The sequence below is a fragment of the Ambystoma mexicanum genome, chromosome 1p (assembly GCF_040938575.1).
Source record: "Ambystoma mexicanum isolate Mex_15411 chromosome 1p, UKY_AmexF1_1, whole genome shotgun sequence".
NCBI lineage: Eukaryota > Metazoa > Chordata > Amphibia > Caudata > Ambystomatidae > Ambystoma > Ambystoma mexicanum.
In genome coordinates, this window is record NC_090921.1 from 1,268,648,648 (window position 1) to 1,268,669,638 (window position 20,991).

General features: G+C 47.3%; 2 long non-coding RNA genes across 2 annotated transcripts in view; one reads left to right on the forward strand and one right to left on the reverse strand.

Moving 5' to 3' along the window:
* Positions 1 to 20,629, reverse strand: part of LOC138452803 (uncharacterized) — a 44,279-nt gene extending 23,650 nt beyond the window's left edge. Inside the window, exon 1 of the long non-coding RNA XR_011260315.1 lies at positions 20,487 to 20,629. This is a non-coding gene — a long non-coding RNA (uncharacterized lncRNA). The remainder of the gene's footprint in view (positions 1 to 20,486) is intronic.
* Positions 1 to 20,991, forward strand: part of LOC138452805 (uncharacterized) — a 111,468-nt gene that overhangs the window by 39,017 nt on the left and 51,460 nt on the right. The gene's annotated exons all lie outside the window — the stretch shown is intronic.

Below are 20,991 nucleotides of genomic sequence, written 5' to 3' on the forward strand. Positions count from 1 at the left end.
ACTGTTGACTATGTCGATGTTTGTTTAGACAGGATCTCAGTGCAAGTAACAAATAGAAGTGGTTGAAGGTCCATTTAAGATATTTTGATTAATCACTTTTGCATCTGCAATGAAGCCATGAAGGGCCTGGTTCATTGAAGTGTTTTATAATGGTGCAATCCCATAGGAAAACATTCTGTGAATCAGGCCCTAAGTCTTAATTCTCAGCATACTATTTAGAGATAACACTGACAGGCCAAAGTTTGATGTTACTGCTTGATAGAGCTAGCTTAAAAACATCCTAGGAGGATGTCTTCTTCGGGGAGGCAGGAGCCTGTAGAGGGTGGCAATGACTACAGAGATCTAAATGGCCATGGGCAGTCAATGGATTGATAAATAACTGAACCACACCCTCAAATTGTGTGTCCCTCCTCACATGCCCTGTCATTCCTAGCTTTACTACAGTGCAATACTTCTGGCGTACACGCACCACTTAATAGCCAAAACTAAAAATTGACTGGCAGCAACAGGGGAGAAAATTTATGTTGGCTCTGTTGCAGTTAATTTACCAACGATTCTAGTGTAGCGGACTGACTGGCTGCTGAGAATACATACATTTGGCTGACAAATCTAGCTCTATAGGACTGAGGGAGGGGCAGTGCACCAATAATGCAATTCTAGGTGGCAGCTTGGGGCCCACTAACAGAGGAGCATGAGTGTACACTATTTTCTTCCTACTCATTAATTCTGTCCTATTGCGAGGGTGGCTTTACTCATATAGTGTGGTTAAATTCACAGTATTTGAAATAAGGACTCCAAATTTTGCAGTTAAGCCAGAAAGCGATTAAGTAATTGACCAGGATCACACCGTTTTGCTAAACAGTGAAGCAGGGATTTTAACCACTCTGCAAATTTGACCATATACCTCCAAACTTTGCTTGGCACACATATTTACGTTTTGGATTTCAAGGCCTACAATAATTCTGTTTTAAAGAGTTTTCCTACAATACACACAAATTGCATAGTAAAGCCACACGACAACATGTACACCCTTGTAGTAACACGCTAAGCCAAAACCATATCATTGTGGATTTAATTTTCCCATCCTGAATGGTAAACTATATGTACAAGAATGCAAGATAATACAAATCTGAAAAATCTATTTAACCCCACTGTACTTTTGGTGATTTGAGACCAGCAATAAAAGAATGTGCCTGACAAACTCAGACAGATATAGAGATTCTGTGTCACAAACCCCCAGCTCGTTGTTATTCGTGATGTTGAGAATACTTGATTAGTGAAATAAAGGAAACTTATTTTTTGCATGTCACGCCAGTAGACATCATGGCTATAAACACATCTTTGAAAGGGTGCTTTATGTTACTTTAACTATAATAGATTTGGTGCTTTGCAAGGTCTTTCAGTTGAAAATGTGGCGTCGTGCATATGAGGCTCTTCTGCTGATTAAAGACTGTGTTTAGAAGTCGTTACGGTGCTCAGGCTGCAGAGCCACAGGCACTGTGTGTGTGTGTCTATGCCTGGCTGTGACTTGAGGAAATTGGCAGTGCTTGAATATCTCAGCCGAGCAGATTCTATATTTGGCTACGGAGAAAGAACCGTGTTCAGGACGCCTCTTTTGAGCCTTTGAACTAAAGGTATGCTCTGGAAAAAGCAAGCAAAGCAATGGTACGGTGTACCCCTAATTTATATTACACTTCCATCTCTGATCTTGCTGCCATGGATCTATAATGCCCCCCAGACACCTGGTCCAAAGGCTACCCTTTCCTTCAAAATATCGGAGTGTTGTATATGGCAGATACCTTTAGAGTCTGCCATTACTTGTATCTTCACGATAATCCACTGTATGATAATGTATGCATGTCTAGCCACTGAGACTGTGAGATATTGGCAGCTCATCGGGCTGTCAAAATAATACTCGACTCCCAGAGCTTGACTTGCTCCAGTGGATCTAGTCCCTGTTAGTGGTGATCTTCCTGGGGATCCTCCTGGGGAATCCAGCTAATTTTAAATCCTCCAATATACAAACTTGCTCAGTTCATGATCATTTTAAGGATTTTGATGACCATGTGTGGGTGACTGTAGCACCCATAATCTGAATGCAAATATAATTCCATTACCACTGAGATGCTCTCCAGACAAGCCTGGTGCTGTAAAGCCACTGCAAGATGGTGGCTGGTGCATTGCAAAAACCGACCGAAATACACCTTCTCTACCAATGCGCTCATGTTTTTTCCACCAATGAGCTGGTCTGGTGCATAGCAAACAGCTACTGAAATAATAGCAGAGGGACTTTCCTATCCACACCTTGTCCACCAATACACCCATCTGGTGCATCGCAAAAGCCTACTGAAATAATGGCAGGGGGGGACTTTCCTACTCATATTTTGTCCACTAATGCGCTGGTCTGGTGCATAGCAAAATCCTACTGAAATAATAGCAGGTGGACTTTCCTACCCACGTCTAGTCTACCAATATGCTGGTCTGGTGCATAGCAAAATCCTACTGAAATAATGGCAGAGGGACTTTCCTACTTACAACTTGTCTAGCCATGCGCTGGTCTGGTGCATAGCAAAAGCCTACCGAAATAATAGCAGGGGGCCTTTCCTATCCATACCTTCTCTACCAATGTGCTGGTCTGGTGCATTGCAAAAGCCTAATGAAATAATGGCAGGGGGACTTTCCTACCCACACCTTGTCTACCAATACACCCATCTGGTGCATCGCAAAAGCCTACTGAAATAATGGCAGGGGGACTTTCCTACTCATATTTTGTCCACTAATGCGCTGGTCTGGTGCATAGCAAAATCCTACTGAAATAATAGCAGGTGGACTTTCCTACCCACGTCTAGTCTACCAATATGCTGGTCTGGTGCATAGCAAAAGCCTACTGAAATAATGGCAGAGGGACTTTCCTACTTACAACTTGTCTAGCCATGCGCTGGTCTGGTGCATAGCAAAAGCCTACCAAAATAATAGCAGGGGGCCTTTCCTATCCATACCTTCTCTACCAATGTGCTGGTCTGGTGCATTGCAAAAGCCTAATGAAATAATGGCAGGGGGACTTTCCTACAAAATCCTACTGAAATAATAGCAGGGGGCCTTTCCTATCCATACCTTCTCTACCAATGTGCTGGTCTGGTGCATTGCAAAAGCCTAATGAAATAATGGCAGGGGGACTTTCCTACCCACACCTTGTCTACCAATATTCTGGTCTGGTGCATAGCAAAAGCCTAATGAAATAATGGCAGGGGACTTTCCTACTTTCAACTTGTCTAGCAATGTGCTGGTCTGGGGCATAGCAAAAGCCTACCGAAATAATAGCAGGGGGCCTTTCATACCCACACCTTGTCTACCAATGTGTTGGTCACCTGTGATGATAGGAAACACAACAGACAGGGACTAGATTGGAAACTTTATTGGGCCACCAAAATCATTCCTCTGTTACATCCCATCTTCTCATAACACACACGGACGTGTATGGAGCACTCTCAAGTGTACAACAACTCAAAGAAGAATTTAATTCTATGGCCACTAGCACTGTTCCTAAGCGGAAGCACACCCTGACCCTATCAGGGGCTGCTATCCCTAGGAAGACGGTGATGTGCCGCCTATCTAAAAGAAAAGAGGGAGAAGACTGTCCCTACTTAGCAATACGCACACATTATGGCATCAAAATGCCTTGTCTCAAAGCCCACACATAAATAACCCATGACAGGAGAAGCAATGTCCCTGTCTCTATATGCACATTAGATGAACATTGCTAGAGGGAATTTCCTGTTATTTATTAACCAACATTACAGTGTGTTATTGATTCATATGTACTGGGTACTTGTGGGTATTTTAAACGGTCCTGCAAGCGTGCAGGGCAAGTGCAAGATCTACAAAGGTTGAGATCCCTGTTAACGAGAACATATATTTATTGTTTAACAATATATGTATCCTTTCAGCCTTGGGTGGATGGATATCATAGACAAAATGGAAAAAGGTTGACCGGTTTCGATGACTCTGGCAGCTGATGTCATCTTCAGGACCAGATCAGTAGAACTTGGGTATTATTCCCTTAAATCTGTATCTTAGGATAAGGCCATATTCCGATCTCCTAGGGAAAAACAAAGATAAAGCCCAGTGAGCTATATCTTCCGAAGGAATGATATGATATGATGGGTTATTTATAACGCACTTAATACCCAGAGGTTTCTAAGCACGGACCCAAGGATCGAACCTGTGTTGCTCCGGTCGTCTTGCTTCCAAGGCAAGCACCGTTGCCCCTGAGCTATCCTCACGAGACATAGGTTTTTGTGACTAGCAGACAGTTAATGCGGTGTCAGCCTTTCGTGACTGAACGTGTCTCATAAATGTGGACACTTAAAACCTAGGTAGGTGGTGGAACCTTCAAGGTAAACCCCTCCCGTTCACCGTGAATTAGCCCGCATATATGTCATGATTTCATTCTCTCCATGCATTGAAGCAGAGGCAAAGGTAGTATTGTCCACATACCACGCATTTATGAAGTTATCAGGAGACAGAGGCGTGAGGACTGGGCGTGTTGTATCCTCGCCCTGGTCACAAGTCCAGTGTGTGTCTTGCCTGCAGAGAATGGAGGCAGGCAAAGGGTGAGTATCAAGGTATCACATGCCGCATTGGGATGTTCGCCGTCTTGATATGATATGATATGGCATTTATAAAGTGCCTATACACAAGTGTTTCAAGGCACGACGAGGCAAGGGAGGGGGAACAGAGGGACGACAGACAGCGATCCTACTAGACCAGGTGTCATTCAGATCGTGCAAGTGCATGGGAAGGGGGAGGGGAGAAAGTGCAGGGGGGGAAGAGGGAGGGGACAGTGCAGTACATGGGATAATAGAATAAATAACAATAGAAAAGTACGGCCATCAGGTGGCAAGGTCAAGGGTAAAAGAGTAAGTTCAGGCATCAGGAGTCACCTGCTGGTGGTGGGACTGTAGGGATACAGAAACAGTCCCAAGTGCGGAGGTTGCCAGGAGGGCAGTGCAGGTGTGCGATTGGCGGAGAAGGGGACCTGAGCACAGGATCAGGGGGTGGCCAGGTACACCAGTACAATGTCAATATCAGCCAGGAAATCAGCAGAGGAGAGGAGGAGAGGAACAGAAGCGAAGAGAAAGGTTTTGAGGTGCTTCCGGAACCGTAGATGGTTCTCCTCAAGTTTCAGGGGGGCTGGGAGGCTGTTCCAGAGGGAGGCCCCGGCCAAAGAAAGTGATCTACCACCAACTTGTTGCTTGGAGAAGCGATGGATCCTGAGGGAGTTGGAGGCAGAAGAGCGAAGAGCTCGAGAAGGAAGATATTTAGGAAGAGAGAGTTGAAGGTATAGAGGCCCCAGGCCCCAGAATGCCTTGTGGACATTCCTACGGATATCACCCGCTGATAGGTTTAGGGTGTGCTTCGGCTTAGGGACAGTGGTAGTGGCTTTAGAATAAAATTCTTCTTTGAGTTGCTGTACACTTGAGAGTGCTCTATATCTTGTGTGTTATGACACCTGTGATGATACACACGTTTTGTCTGCTGTGGCCAGGTGTGTGAGGAGCCAAGGAGGATATAGACTGAGGGTTGTGAACTGGGAGCTAAGATCTACACAAGAATGAATTTAGCGGTTGGGACATGTCTTAATTGTAGTGTTCCCCTTTTACTCTCACTTAACTGTGCGAGTGGGCGGAGCCTACAATGATTCCTTATGGGAATTCAGGACGAACATACACGCCCTTAGCACTTAAAGGGGATTGCACGCCTTTTTCTCTGTTGATAATTATGACATTTAGTAAGTATACATCAATATCGGCCACCAAGAAAATATTCAATTTCTCTAACTAGCAGTAGGCAGAGAAGGAGAATTTAACCGTGTCTGGGATCTGTTTTTCTCAGACTAAGAGATATTGCTGCAGAGCGGACGTCTTAGTAGGGAAGTGAAGTGGTTAATGATCAATTGTTTTTTATCGTAATGATTTTTTCAACTTGATTTGTATGCGAGTTTAAGGGAATATTTGTGATTGTTTTTTACATGTTATATGTGGTTTCATTAAATGTGAATTTGGAATTGTTTAGTATGAGTTGCAGATTGTATACCATCCAAATTAAAATTGAAGGCTAATAATAACATATTTTTTTATAAGCAAAGGTGAGTCTTTTGAGTAGTGCTTCTTTTGCTTTGTCAAAGAGTTAACAAACATGTAAGCTGTACCTACCCGTTGTTGCCCCCCTAACCCACCAAAGTTCCCCCTGGCCGCTCGGTTGATACTGTCCGAATGCAATCAGCATAGGGTGATCAGACGTCCCGGTTTTCCCAGTACAGTCTGGGGAAATCTCCCTCCATCCCGTGGTCCCGAGAGTTTTTTAAATTAATGAACCCCCCCTACTGGGATTGGATGGGCTGCAGTCCTGGTTTTTGCTGAGAGCTGATTCAGAAATCCTGAAATCGTGCCCTGGCGCAACTCTTCCAGCGCATGAAGGCTTTTCACACCCCCATTTTCTCCCCCTTGCCCTCCCAGGTTGCTCTCCACCAATGACAGGAGTGTGCCTGGAACACCCCCCTGTAACAGGCCAGCAACATAGAAGTGGGACTTCAGTTTTATCAGAATCCTGTTTGTGTTTACTGTAGTCCTATTTCTATGTCTAAAGCCTGTTCCGTTTTTTTTTTATCTGGTCACCCTAAATCAGCATCATCAGATAGGAGATCGGCAGGAGCCCACAAATAGGGGGCACATTTGAGAGCAATACTTTACAGTTAATACCCCAGGGTCAGTCTACACATCACGCTGCCATGCCTCGCTCACCTGTAATGCTCCGTTCCCCTTCTTTTGGCATCAGGAATCCTTATGCTGTTAGATCGGCAGCTAAACCGTTCTACACGAAGTGGAGGCTTTTTAACAGACTCCCTGCAAAACGGCTTTGATTCCAGCATTAGGTCACGTGATTCTTTTGGTTTAGCCTCTATCACGTGTTTTCCTTGAAAGTATTTAGGTGCTTTCTACTAAGCGATCAGTACTTCTGATCGTGGATTCCCTATGTGCCCGATTTGCAGTGAGCCTGCGTTCTGTTTCAGCTTCTTTCAAGCTTCGTGACTCTTCTGTGCAAGTCATATCTTTTTGGACTTTGTTCCACGTCCAGTTTACACACGGCATTCATTGCGTGTCCGCTGCTGCATCCACGCTGCTCTCTGTGGCGTTTCCAGTAATGGCGGTTCTCCACGTGTAAGCCGTGTTTTTGCCGTTTTCAAGCCTGCCGCATCCAGGTTCCTATCTGTGGCGTTTCCTGCAATAGCGGCTCCCCACGTGTATTCCGTGTTACGCCGCTTCCAAGTTATTCCTCGCCGCTTTCCAGTTTTCAGCGGCTGAACAAAGACATTAACAGAGGTATACTTCCTCATTCCACAGTGCGGCATTGTTTCTGAACATGGTCTCGCCGGAGGAAAGAGACGTTTCTATCAGCATTCTAACCTAGTGAGTTCCTCATCATTGAGGACGTATGTTTTTGTTTCTTTCTAGCGGTGACTCCAGGTCACATATAACAACCCAGTAGGGAATTATATTATTTCATATTGCTTTTCAAGGGTGTATTGGTTAAAGAAGAACACTGTCCTATAGTTTCCAGAATCATTTATTTGGGGGAAATTTAACCTGTTCTCAATATTATTGGCATTGAACATTCTGAAGCGGACAAAACCTGTGGTGTTGAATTTAGTGACCAGAACTAGAGGACGCTTTCCAGAGTGCACCAACCCGGCACTAGTGCAACCCTCGTGCCGTTCGGGTTAAGTATCCTACTAACTTCCCTTTTCCTTGTCGTTGTGTTCTAATTGGTGACTTCTGCCTTGGATTTATTTTTGGACCTTGGAACGCCATAGAACTACATTATTCAGGTTAGTGGGAAATAAATTAGTGAGATACTCTTGTCTGAATCATTGTATTGAATTCTTACCTGATTATTTCTATGATACAGATTGGAGCTTGTGTTCTTACTTCACCCTTTCAATTGCTTGCTTGCTCTGGCTGTATTTTCATATCAGACAGTGGGTGGATTCAATGGAAAGGGTTTCACCTTGAGGATTCGACATTGAAGTTAGAAAAAGTCCTCATCAGGATACTGTATCCTTTTATGTTACACCTGTATCCTTTATTGGTAATTTCATAGATTCTGAGGGCGGCATGTCACACGCTCAACAGCAAAATGCCTGAGAAAGGGTCTAGTTCACAGGGGCTGTCCCAGCAGCGCAGCCCATGACTTTAGAGTGAATCGCTACATGGGCCATGAGCGTGAACCAGATATACAGGATTTAAAGCATCGCATGTGGCGGCAACCCCCCATGTTAGTGAGGTGGATGCATACATGCTGCCAGACCCTACACCTGACCTGAGCTCATGAGAGTATACCGCCCTCAGATGAAACGCCAAGCACAACGAGCCATAACACCTTGTGCAATCAAAGATTGTAACTGTGAACTGTTGTTTTACAAAACATATGAACATAGTAAGTAGTGTTTATTTAATTTAAAAAAAATAAAGAAATGTGAACAAAAAAATGACAACAAGCCTGTTCACCTGTACCCTGGGAAGTGCTGGCTCAGTTAATCATGGCCGGGGGGTTCCTCCTGACTAACACTCAGGGCCCTCCCATGGGTCTTGGTACCTTTGGGAAGGGAACATTTAAGGGGCCTGAGATAGGAGACATTCCCAGATGCAGCTGCGTTTCGGTGGCCTGTCCAATATCCGAGGTCAGAGCCCTTCCTATCTGTGTCCCTGGACGCGTTCTGCATTCATAGACAACAAGGAGGAAGTGGCTCTGGGTGGGCTGGGGAGAAGAGCAGATGCGCACCAAGGAGGGAGTGGCTCTGGGTGGGCTGGGGAGAAGAGCAGATGCGCACCAAGGAGGGAGTGGCTCTGGGTGGGCTGGGGAGAAGAGCAGATGCGCACCAAGGAGGGAGTGGCTCTGGGTGGGCTGGGGAGAAGAGCAGATGCGCACCAAGGAGGGAGTGGCACTGGGTGGGCTGGGGAGAAGAGCAGATGTGCACCAAGGAGGGAGCGGCTCTGGGTGGGCTGGGGAGAAGAGCAGATGCGCACCAAGGAGGGAGTGGTTATGAATGGGCTGGGGAGAAGAGCAGATGCGCACCAAGGAGGGAGTGGTTCTGGGTGGGCTGGGGAGAAGAGCTGGGGCACACCAAGGAGGGAGTGGCTATGGATGGGCTGGGGAGAAGAGCAGTTGCGCAACAAGGAGGGAGTGGCCATGGATGGGCTGGGGAGAAGAGCAGATGCCCACCAGGGAGGGAGTGGCCATGGATGGGCTGGGGAGAAGAGCAGATGCCCACCAGGGAGGGAGTGGTTCTGGATGGGCTAGAGAGAAGAGGAGATGCCCATCAAGGAGGGAGTGGGAGTGGCTATGCATGGGGTAGGGAGAAGAGCAGATGCCCACCAGGGAGGGAGTGGTTCTGGATGGGCTAGAGAGAAGAGGAGATGCCTATCAAGGAGGGGGTGGTTCTGGATGGGCTGGGGAGAAGAGCAGGTGCCCAACAAGAAGGGAGTGGCCATGGATGGGCTGGGGAGAATAGCAGATGCCCACCAAGGAGTGGGTGGATCTGGATGGGCTAGAGAGAAGAGGAGATGCCCATCAAGGAGGGAGTGGGAGTGGCTATGTATGGGCTAGGGTGAAGAGCAGATGCACACCAAGGAGGGAGTGAGTATGGGTGAGTTGGGGAGAAGAGCAGATGCCCACCAAGGAGGGAGTGGGTATGGATGGGCTAGGGAAAAGAGCCGAGGCACACCAAGGATGGGTGGTTATGGGTGGGCTAAGGCTGAGGATTGAGCGAATGAGAAGAGCTGTGGATAGGACTAGGGAAAAAGGTGTGAATGAGACTAGTGATAAAGGGTGAGGATCTCAGGGTAGAAAGATGATCTTAAGATTTGGCCAGTCAGGAGCGATGCGGGTGAAATTGGAGTGAAGGGCTCGGGAGAGGGGCCGATGATGAGCATGATGTGGGGAGAGGGTCTAATGATGAGCTACTGGGATGGCGGGCAAGGCAATGTGGAAATCAGCTCATGACGGGTGGTTAGAAGATTGGCTCTAAAAGTATCTTCATGAAAGAATGAGAGTAGATTGGATTAAATGGCAGAAGATAGGTTGGGGCTGGGTAAAGGGTGAAAGGTTACATTTGATGATAGGGAGAAAGAGTAGAGCTCAGATAGTGAGAAGGGCGCACAATAGTGGCTAGGGTGAAAAGCCAAAGACGTGGCTAGCTATAAGGGCGATAACTGTGTATTGGAGGACAGAGGAAAGGCTAGGGCCAAGATATCCATACTTTTGGATCTCTCAGCCACCTTCGACCTTGTAGATCACAAAGTCCTCTGCAACCACCTCAACTCTGCAGCACACTTCTCCAAAGAAGCCATATTATGGGTCGAATCTTTCCTTCATGAAAGGACCATGAGGGTGTTCTCCCCTTCAGATGCAGCAGACCCCATCCCCATCCTGTGCGGCATTCCCCAAGGCTCCTGTGTGTCTCCAACACTATACAACGTGCTTACCAAGCCCCTTTTTGATGATCTGGACCGTCTGGGCATCACCTACACTAACTATGCAGATGATACCCAGATCCTCCTCCCACTTTCTGGGGATTATAACAAGTATTTGGCCTTGGTAAATAGGGTGTATCTTATCATCCAGGCATGGATGGCAACTCACGGCCCATGCATGAATGATGACAAAACAGAGCTCATCATTCTGGGTACACACCCCAACCTCAAAAAACTAGGCCAGGAATACCATGCCTTTGAGATTGACGGTAATATCATCAAGGTTGCCAAGGAAGTGAAGACTCTTGGCTTCTACCTGGATGCCACCCTCTCCTTCAACAAACAGGTGAATGCCTTGGCCTCAGCCACAGTTTACACATGCAAGCTTATCAGAGCTGGTAGGCACTTCATCTCCACGGACAACTGCATGATTCTAGCTAGAGTTCTCATCCTATCTAGACTCGATTGTTGTAATGCCCTGTATATTGGGGCTAACAAAAACATCCCACATAGAATACAAATTCTACAAAACAATGCCCTGAGACCAGCTCTTGGCATCTCTAAACGTTCCCATATCTCCAAGATAAGGCGAAATAACAACTGGCTGTCAACCCAAGACAAAATCTTATTGAAAGTTGCCTCCCTCACTCACAAAGCCCTTAACAATACGGCTCCTCCATATCTCTCTGATAGATTTATAGAAAGAAGATCATCCAGACCCTCAAGAATCATCTATGCCAATACACTCATCGTTCCGAGATTCAAACTGGCTAAAGCCGGAGGTTCCAGCTTCCCCGTCCGGGCTGCCCAAGTATGGAACTCACCACCCCACACTATACGTGCTGAGAAATCCTACCTTCAATTCAGAGCCAACTATATCAACCATCTGAAGCAATAGATCAGTCAGCCAGCGCCCCCTGCCATCCTCCTGCCTTACTATAGATACACCCTGTACATTGCAATTTGTTCTGGATTACACTGCATCAATATCAAACTACCGGCAATTCTCTGCATGTAACTGACTGTATAACACCCTGTATATAATTTACTGTATTACTTCCTCTCCTGTTTATATTTTTAACATATTGTAAATTGTAATTGTATCTTTTGCAACCCATGTAAGCTTCGCATTATCTGTACTGCTGCGCCCTCTTACCCTTGGGTCTAGTGCGCATTATAAATGAATAAAACAAACAAACAAACAAACAAACAAACAAAGAAACAAACAAAGACTGCCAGTAGGGGTAGGAGTAGGACTGCTTAGTATTAAGCTAAGGAGAAAGGCTGGGGGTAGACGTAAGGAGAAATGCTTGGAGAAGGGCTGTGAAGGGCTGAGAATAGGGGCTTAAACAAGGGCTGAAGACAAACTAGGGAACAGGATTGTTTGCGATTTGAAATAAACTACATGATCCTCTTAATTTAAGATATCTAGTAATATTGTGATTCATAGTCATACCTTTTTATTCAGTTTAACTTTGAGCGCGAATCACCTTCCTACTTCCATAATCTTTTGTTTCACCACTTTCCAACCCTGGTGGGTGAGTAGGAGGGATAAGAGTGAACGCTGCCAGTTCATTTGTACACCAGTTTCATTATTCTGAATCCTAGAGTGGTCACGAGTGCACAGGTCTAACATATCAAATCCTCCCACTTCCTTATACTAAACTAGGGAATAGAGCTGCAGATTGGCCTCCAGAATTCCTGATGTTGTGGTGAGCATTCAAGTTAGACTGTAGGCAAAGGCTGAAAAGAGGCTACAAAGAAGAGATGGAAGAAGAGATGGAACGGGCTAGGGAGATTGAAAGGGTATGGGGCGGAGGGCTAGTAATGAAGAGGCAAAGGGCTGCTTGTGAGATTAGAGATAAAGCCTGGTAATGGGGTTATAGAAAAAGGCCAAGGATGGGGCAATGGAGACGGGCTGGTTATTTGCTTGAGGTGTGGGTAAGTGTGAACTAGAGAGAAAGCTTGGTAATGGGGTTATAGAGAAAGGCCAAGGATGGGGCAATGGAGAAGGGCTGGTTATTTGCTTGAGGTGTGGGTAAGTGTGAACTAGAGAGAAAGCCTGGTAATGAGGTTATAGAGAAAGGCCAAGTATGGGGCAATGGAGAAGGGCTGGTCATTTGCATGAGGTATGGGTAAGTGGGAACTAGAGATAAAGCCTGGTAATGGGGTTATAGAGAAAGGCCGAAGGTGGGGCAATGGAGAAGGGCTGTTCATTTGCTTGAGGTGTGGGTAAGTGTGAACTAGAGATAAAGCCTGGTAATGGCGTTATAGAGAAAGGCCAAGGATGGGGCAATGGAGAAGGGCTGGTCATTTGCTTGAGGTATGGGTAAGGGTGAACTAGAGATAAAGCCTGTTAATGGGGTTATAGAGAAAGGCCAAGGATGGGGCAATGGAGAAGGGCTGGTTATTTGCTTGAGGTATGGGTAAGTGTGAACTACAGAGAAAGACTGTTGCCAGGACGGTATCCGGTAATATTATTCCCATATATATGGTCGCCATACAGCTCGCTGGGAAAAGGTTGTGGCAACATTATATATGGTGACCATATGTATGAGGCCAAAGGAGAGCATGGGTCGCAGGGTGTGCCCTGCTCCCCTTGGGGTAAAAAAGGTTTTGGGGATTGTGGGGGGTTGTCCCCTGCATGTTCAATGTGATAATGTCCCTGCAAAAAACGGCCGTTTATTGGCGACTTTTTTGGCGGATGACATTTTTGCGGGGACATTATTACATGGAACCGATAGGACTAGGAAGAAAGCAGATGCATTGGCGAGAAAGAAAGACTGAAGATTGGAGCTCAGGCAATAAGAGAGGATGGAGCTTGGAAGAAGAGATGTGATGATTAGTAGGAAAAGGGCTCGAGTGGACTAGTGAAAATAGCTTAAGCGGGCTAAGGGGAAGGGCAGAGGAGTGAGTTATGGAAAAGGGATGTGTATATCGGGCTAAGGAGAACAGCAGTGGTGTTTATTGGGAGAAAGTCTCCTCAGGTGCAGTGTGGAGGGTTTAGGGTGGGGGTATAGAGACAGGCTGAAATGGTGCCAGAGAAAACGGCTGACAATTAGTTCTGGAGGCATCTGTTTAGGGTGGGCAATGGGCAAAGATTGAAGATACTTGAGGGTCGAGGGTTAGCAGAGTAGGGTGGTAGAGGAGAGGTTAGTAAGAAGGGCTGTTGATTTGCCAGGGAGAAGGGGTTGGGATTAGAATAGAAAAAAGACTTTCAAAAGGGTTAGTAAGACGGGATGAGTGTGTGGTAGAATGTTTAAAGATTGATACATAACGTGACTGAGACTCGTGGTAGGTAGAAGGGCTGAGGACAATGTAGGCGGAAAGATAAGGGAGTGCAAGGGAGAAAGGCTCAGCTCAGGAGAGGGCTTTCGAACAGAGTTGAGGATCGGGCTATCACGGATGACCGTCAATGTGGCTAAGGCAAAGACTAGGACGTGGCAGAAGACTGGTGCCAGGGGAAGGACTCGTAGAACCCTACAGCAGAGAGTCGGGTGGGCTGGGCATAACATCTCCGGGCGATGGGTGGATGTACAGGTAATAATTGGCTATAGGGAAGCCACGAAGATGAGCTTTGGAGATTAGCTGGAGACTAGTTAATGAGAATCGGTGAAGGCATGCCAGGGGAAGTGTTTCGGAAAAGCAGCGGCTGATTAGTTAGGAAGAAGGGCTCAGTGGAGGGGTAGAAAGGAAGGCCATGGAGAGTTTGAGTGAGAAGAACTAAGTTGCATTAGGAAGAAGGGTCGAGGATGGTCTACTTAGAGTACCTGAATCTGAACTTCAGAGAAGGGTTGAGAGCATAAGAAGAACCAGGGGAAGGTGCTGAGGGTGGCCGCAGAGATAAATACTGGGCATGTCTCTAGGAAGAGTGGCTCAGGCGGTATATACAGGAAGGTTAGGAATGGAGAATGGTAATGGGGGACTCTGTAAGCCAGGGGGACAGAGGAGGAGACCTGACCAAACGATTCAGAATGAGGCTTGGAGTTAGGGGTGAGAATGAGGCTCAGGCTATGGCAAAAGACACCTGGTCATACATCCCACCACCTTTGTCTGTCTGTACTAGATTTCCACTGCCCCCACCCGACCTGACTGGACTGGTCTCCCCCTTAGACATACCATGAGCACTGCCTACGCATGTCCTTCGGCCCCAAGACACATTGCCTCCCCCATAACCCTTGCTGCCAGAGCGCTCCAATTGAGCTCGATCATGGGATAAAAGGCCTTCTGCATTCCTCCATTTAAGGACATCTGAATTTGAATAACCTTGATTCCCTTGAATCCCGGTTTTGTTGTTACCCAACGCTTCGGGATGCCTGGCTCCCAAGGCTCAAGTCGAGGGTACACACGAGGGGGACGCAGTCCACCCACTGTTTTCAGAGAGTGGACTCCATAACCCCACCTAAAATTAAAGCCAACCTCGGGACTGAACCACAGTCCTCAGTTTTGAGGCCGGGCACTTCACCACTGCACTATATAACCCGATGAAAAATAACAAACAACTAAAGATGAAATGTCCCATTTCAGTACTGCAAGCTCCAGGGAAAACTTTTTTATTGGTTCTTGGAGTTTAAAACATGCACACCTTTTAACCCCTTAAGTGCCAAGGACGAGTATGCTCGTCCTTTTTGCATAGACTTGCATGATAGGGTTTCAAAAACACTATTGGAAGAAAATATCCTCTCTTAGTTTTGTGTGGGTGCAGATTTTATGAAAGGCAAATGCGATCTGTCCTGTGCAATTTGGATGGATATGTAAAGCCAATTTAATGAAATGTGCATATTTCACCTTCACATGCTAATTTCTGGCTACGCCACATCCCATTGCGTTTGTTGATGAGTCCCCCCACTTACATTTTCAGGACTAGACCCCTGCTGGTTCCCCTGGAGCCCTCTCTTCCTTCACAGGAACCCCAAGTCGTATGACACCTGGCCCACTTGTCACCACATACCTTAGGACACCTGGCTCCCAGTAACCAATGTTTTAGGGTATGTCGCATCTCATAACCCTGTGTTGTAGGACTATTTTCACCCCATAACCCCGTGCCTTAGGACAGTTTGCTCCCTTGTGACTCTATGTCTTAAGAACACCTAGTACCCCTGTAGCCCATGTTCTCAGTGCACCTGCTTCCACTTTAACCCTGAGTCTCAGGATGCCTGTCTTGCTATAATATTTGATCTTTAGCCTTGTACCCCGCAGTCTTGGGTCAACCCATTCTTCCAGAGCGTTCAGTCCCACAACACCAGTTTCCTCCATATCCACCAGCCTTAGAACACAGTCTCCCCTGTAGCCCTCAGTTCCAAGCTGCCTGGCTCCAGATTAGCTCAATCTTCGCACACCTACCTGCTTTCTATCCTTAGCTTCAGGATACCTGCTTCCCGTGAAATTCTAAATCTTTGAACACCTGAATTCCCCACAACCTCCAATGGAAGGACGTCTTGTTCCTCCCTTTGTCTCAAGCTTTGTGGCGTTGGGTCACAGGAGGACCGGGCTGTTCTGTAACATACAGTGTCAGTAGCTCTGACTTACCCGTAACCCTTGATTGTGAGATGCCTGGCTAGTCTGTAACCATCAGATGTAGAATGCTTGGGTTCCCTTGTCCAGCCCTGACAAGAATTCTCATTTCCCTCGCCCCATGCCCAATCCAGGGGTGGACTGGCCTATACGGAACTCTGGAGATTTCCAGGTGGGCCTCTGCACCCTGGGCCTCTTTTCTGTGGTATTTCCAAATTTTCTCATAGGAAAAGCATTGGGCTTGCTGAAAATGTGTCATATGGGGCCACTTTGAACTTTATTTCCAGGGCCTCTTTTGGTCCCCAGTAATTATTTCCAGGGCCTCTTTTAGTTCCCAGTCCAGCCCTGGCCCAATCTAAGGAGGTCCGTTCTCCCGGGTTCTACCTCCGAGCTCAGGATGCCTAGCATCTCTGGTGCAACCATCAGGATTCGGATACCTCACCCTGTAAACCTTGGTCCCTTCTATGAGAGGATAACCGGGTCCTCTGTGATACTCAATCTCACAATCCCCCAATCCTTTGTAACGCTCGTTCTCAGGATGCCCGACTCCTGTATAACTCTCGCTTTAAGGGTATGTTGCTCCTCTTTAACCTTTCACCTCAGGATACCAGAGTCCTCCGTGACACTCTATACCAGAATGTCGAACTCCTCTGTATCTCTCAGGCTTCCAGGCTCCTCTGTAATCCTCGAAATCAGAATGCCAAGCACCTCCATACCCCTCAGTCTCTTGATACATGGCTCCTTGTAACTCCCAGTTTTAGGATGCTCGTGTGCTCTGTGGCACTTCATCTCAAAATGCCTGCCGGCTATGTTATCCCCACTCTCAGGATGTTTGTGTTCTCTGTGGCACTTGATCTCAAGATGCCTGGCTCCTCTGTCATTCTCACTCTCAGGATGCTCGTGTGCTCTGTGGCAATTCATCTCAGAATGCCTGGCTCTTCTGTATTCCTCACTCCCAGAATGATCGTGTGCTCTGTGGCACTTGATCTCATGATGCCTGGCTCCTCTGTAATCCTCAGTCCCAGGATGCTCGTGTGCTCTTTGGAACTTGATATCAGGGTGGCTGGCTCCCCTGTAAACCTCACCTTAAATATGCGTGTGTGCTCTGTGGAACTTGATCTCAGAAGGCTTGGCTCCTCTGTAATCTCCACTCTCAGGATGCTCATGTGCTCTGTGGCACTTGATCTCAGGATGCCTGGCTCCTCTGTAATCCTCACTTTAGGATGATTTTGTGCTCTCTGGCATTTCATCTCAGGATGCCTGGCTCCTCTGTAATCCTCAATCTCAGGATACCCGACTGCCCGATAATGCTCGGTCCCAGAATGCCTAACTCACCTGTACCCCTTAGTCTCACGGCGCCGAGCACCTTTCTAGCCTTCCGCTTTAGGATACCTTACTGTCTGTAACCCTTAGTCTCGGGATGACTGGCCCCTCTGCAACCCGCAATTTTAGGATTCCAGGCTCTCCTGTAACCCTCAATCTCAAGATAAATGACTCCTCTGCAAACTTCTTTTCTCGGGATGCTTAGCTGCTCTGTAACCCCACGTCTAAGAATAACCTTATGGCCCGGTAACCCTTAGTCACATGATGGCTGGCTCCTCTCTAACAGTCGTTCTCAGGTTACCTGATTGCCAGATAACCCTCGGTCTCAGGATGCCAGGGTTACATGCAACCCTCAGTCTGAAGATATATGGCTCCTCTGCAAATCCCCAGTCTCCAGATACTCACCTTCTCTGTAACCCTCATTGGCAGCATACATGAGTGCCAGGATACCCGGCTAACCATTAGTCTCAGAATGCCTAGCTCGTCTGTAACCCCCAATCTCGTGGTATCTAGCTCCTCTCGATCCCTTAGTCTCAGGATCCCTCGCTGCTCTGTGACCTTCATTTTCAGCCAGATCCCTAGCTCCTCTATAACCATAATCAGCAGATGCACGGCAGTTCCTCTGTAACTCTCTGTCTCCGGATACCTAGTACTTCTTTAGTCTCAGGATGCTTAGCACCTCTGTAACCCTCAGTCTCACAATTCAGAATACCTAGCTCCCCGGTAACACTTAATCTAGAGATGCCCAGTAGCTCCTCTGTGCCCCTTAGTCTCAGTATCCCTAGCTAGCTCCTCTGCAACCCTTAGTCTCAGGAAGCATCACTCCTCTGTAATCCTCACCTCAGACGACAGAATATATAGCTCCCCTGTAACACTTAATCTAGAGATGCCCAGTCGCTCCTCTGTGCCCCTTAGTCTCATCATACCTAGCTAGCTCCTCTGCATCCTTTAGTCTCAGGAAGCATTGCTCCTCTGTAATCCTCAGATCCAAATACAGAATACCTAGCTCCCCTGTAACACTTAATATAGAGATGTCCAGTAGCCCCTCGGTATCCCTTAGTCTCAGGAAGAAGCATCACTGCTCTGAAACCTTCAGAATACAGAACACCTAGCGTCCTGTAACACTTAATCCAGAGATACCCTGTAGCGCCTATGCATCCCTTAGTCTCAGGAAGCATCTCTCCTGTGTAATCCGCAGTCTCAGAATAAATAATACCTAGCTATTCTGTAAAACATAATCTAGAGATGCCCAGTAGCTCCTCTGTGCCCCTTAGTCTCAGGAAGCATTGCTACTCTGTAATCCTCAGATCCAAATACAGAATACCTAGCTCCCCTGTAACACTTAATTTAGAAATGTCCAGTAGCTCCTCTTTGCCCCTTAGTCCCAGCATACCTAGCTAGCTCCTCTGTGTGCCTTAGTCACAGGAACCATTGCTCATCTGTAATCCTCAGTCTCAGAATACATAATACCTACCTCCTCTGTAACACTTAATCTAGACATGCCCAGTAGCTCCTCTGCATCCCTTGGTCTCAGGAAACATTGCTCCTCTGCAACCCTCAGAATACAGAATACCTAGCTCCCCTGTAACACCTAATCTAGAGATGCCCAGTAGCTCCTCTGCATCCCTTAGTCTGCAGAAGAAGCATCGATCCTCTGCAACCCTCAGAACACAGAATATATAGCTCCCCTGAAACACTTAATCTAGAGATGCCCAGTAGCTCCTCTGCATCCCTTAGTGGCAGGAAGCATCTCTCTTGTGTAATCCTCAGTCTCAGAATACATAATACCTGGCTCCCCTGTCAAATTTAATCTAGAGATGCCCAGTGGCTCCTCTGCATCCCCTAGTCTCTGGCAGCATTGATCCTATGCAACCCTCAGAATACAGAATACCAGCTCCCCAGTAACACTTAATCTAGAGATGCTCAGTAGCTCCTCTGCACCCCCTAGTCTCAGGAAGCATCACTCCTCTGCAACCCTCAGAATGCAGGATACAGAATACCCAGCTCCCCAGTAACACTTAATCTGGAGATGCTCAGTAGCTCCTCTGCACCCCCTAGTCTCTGGCAGCATTGATCCTATGCAACCCTCAGAATACAGAATACCTAGCTCCCCAGTAACACTTAATCTAGAGATGCCCAGTAGGTCCCCTGCATCCCTTAGTTTCAGGAAGCAACGCTCCTCTGCAACCTTCAGAATACAGAATACCTAGCTCCCCAGTAACACTTAATCTAGAGATGCCCAGTAGCTCCTCTGCATCCCTTAGTCTCAGGAAGCATCACTCCTCTGCAACCCTCAGAATGCAGGATACAGAATACCCAGCTCCCCAGGAACACTTAATCTAGAGATGCCCAGTAGCTCCTCTTCACCCCTTAGTCTCCGGAAACATTGCTCCTCTGCAACCCTCAGAATACAGAATACCAGCACCCCAGTAACACTTAATCTATAGATGCTCAGTAGCTCCTCTGCACCCTCTAGTCTCTGGCAGCATTGATCCTATGCAACCCTCAGAATACAGAATACCAGCTCCCCAGTAACACTTAATCTAGAGATGCTCAGTAGCTCCTCTGCACCCCCTAGTCTCTGGCAGCATCGCTCCTCTGCAACCCTCAGAAGGCAGGATACAGAATACCCAGCTCCCTAGTAACACTTAATCTAGAGATGCCCAGTAGCTCCTCTGCACGCCCTAGTCTCAGGAAACATTGCTCCTTTGCAACCCTCAGAATACAGAATACCAGCTCCCCTGTAACACTTATTATAGAGATGCCCAGTAATTCCTCTGCATCCCTTAGTCTCAGGAAGCACCGCTCCTCTGCAACCCTCAGAATGCAGGATACAGAATACCCAGCTCTCCTGTAACACTTAATCTGGAGATGCCCAGTAGCTCCTCTGCATCCCTTAGTCTCATGCAGCATTGCTCCTCTGCAACTCTCAGAATGCAGGATACAGAATACCCAGCTCTCCTGTAACACTTAATCTAGAGATGCCTCCCAGTCTCAAAATGCCTCACTTCTCTGTAACCCTCGGTTTCAGTCAGATACCTAACTCTTCTGTAACAGTTAATCTAAGGATGCCTGATAGCCCCTCTGCAACTCCCCTTCCTCCCCAGAATACCTTACCTCGATCGCATCAAGTCACTGCCTGAGGCACCCGACTCCTGTGCCATCTCGAGGCGCCTGGCATTCCCGCTCCAACCCTCTGCCTTTAGGATGCCTGCCCTCACAGCGTACCGTGCCTCCCCAGGAGATCTTAAGAAGCCAGCCAACCAATAGGGACAGAGGTGGCAGGAAGCGAGCTTCCTGTCTGAGAGGAAGCTCTGTGCAGAAACTGAGGTCACTGCAGCGCGGGGCGCCAGATGTTTACTGACAAGAGAGTGTAAACAGGAAAAGGACCGCGCCTCCTGCTACATTATATGCTACATTATATGACTGGCTCCACCTGCCTGCAAGGTGACCTCGCCCAGTGACCCCAGAGCGTGACCCCACCTCTGATGCCATTGCACCTCGCACCTGCGGTGTGTGACTCCCCCTGCCGGTGCCACGGCCTTTCCTCTGACCCTGTGAAGAGAGGGTCCTGGTGATGGTGATCTCAGTATAGAGCTGACTCAGACTCGTCCTCATTTTT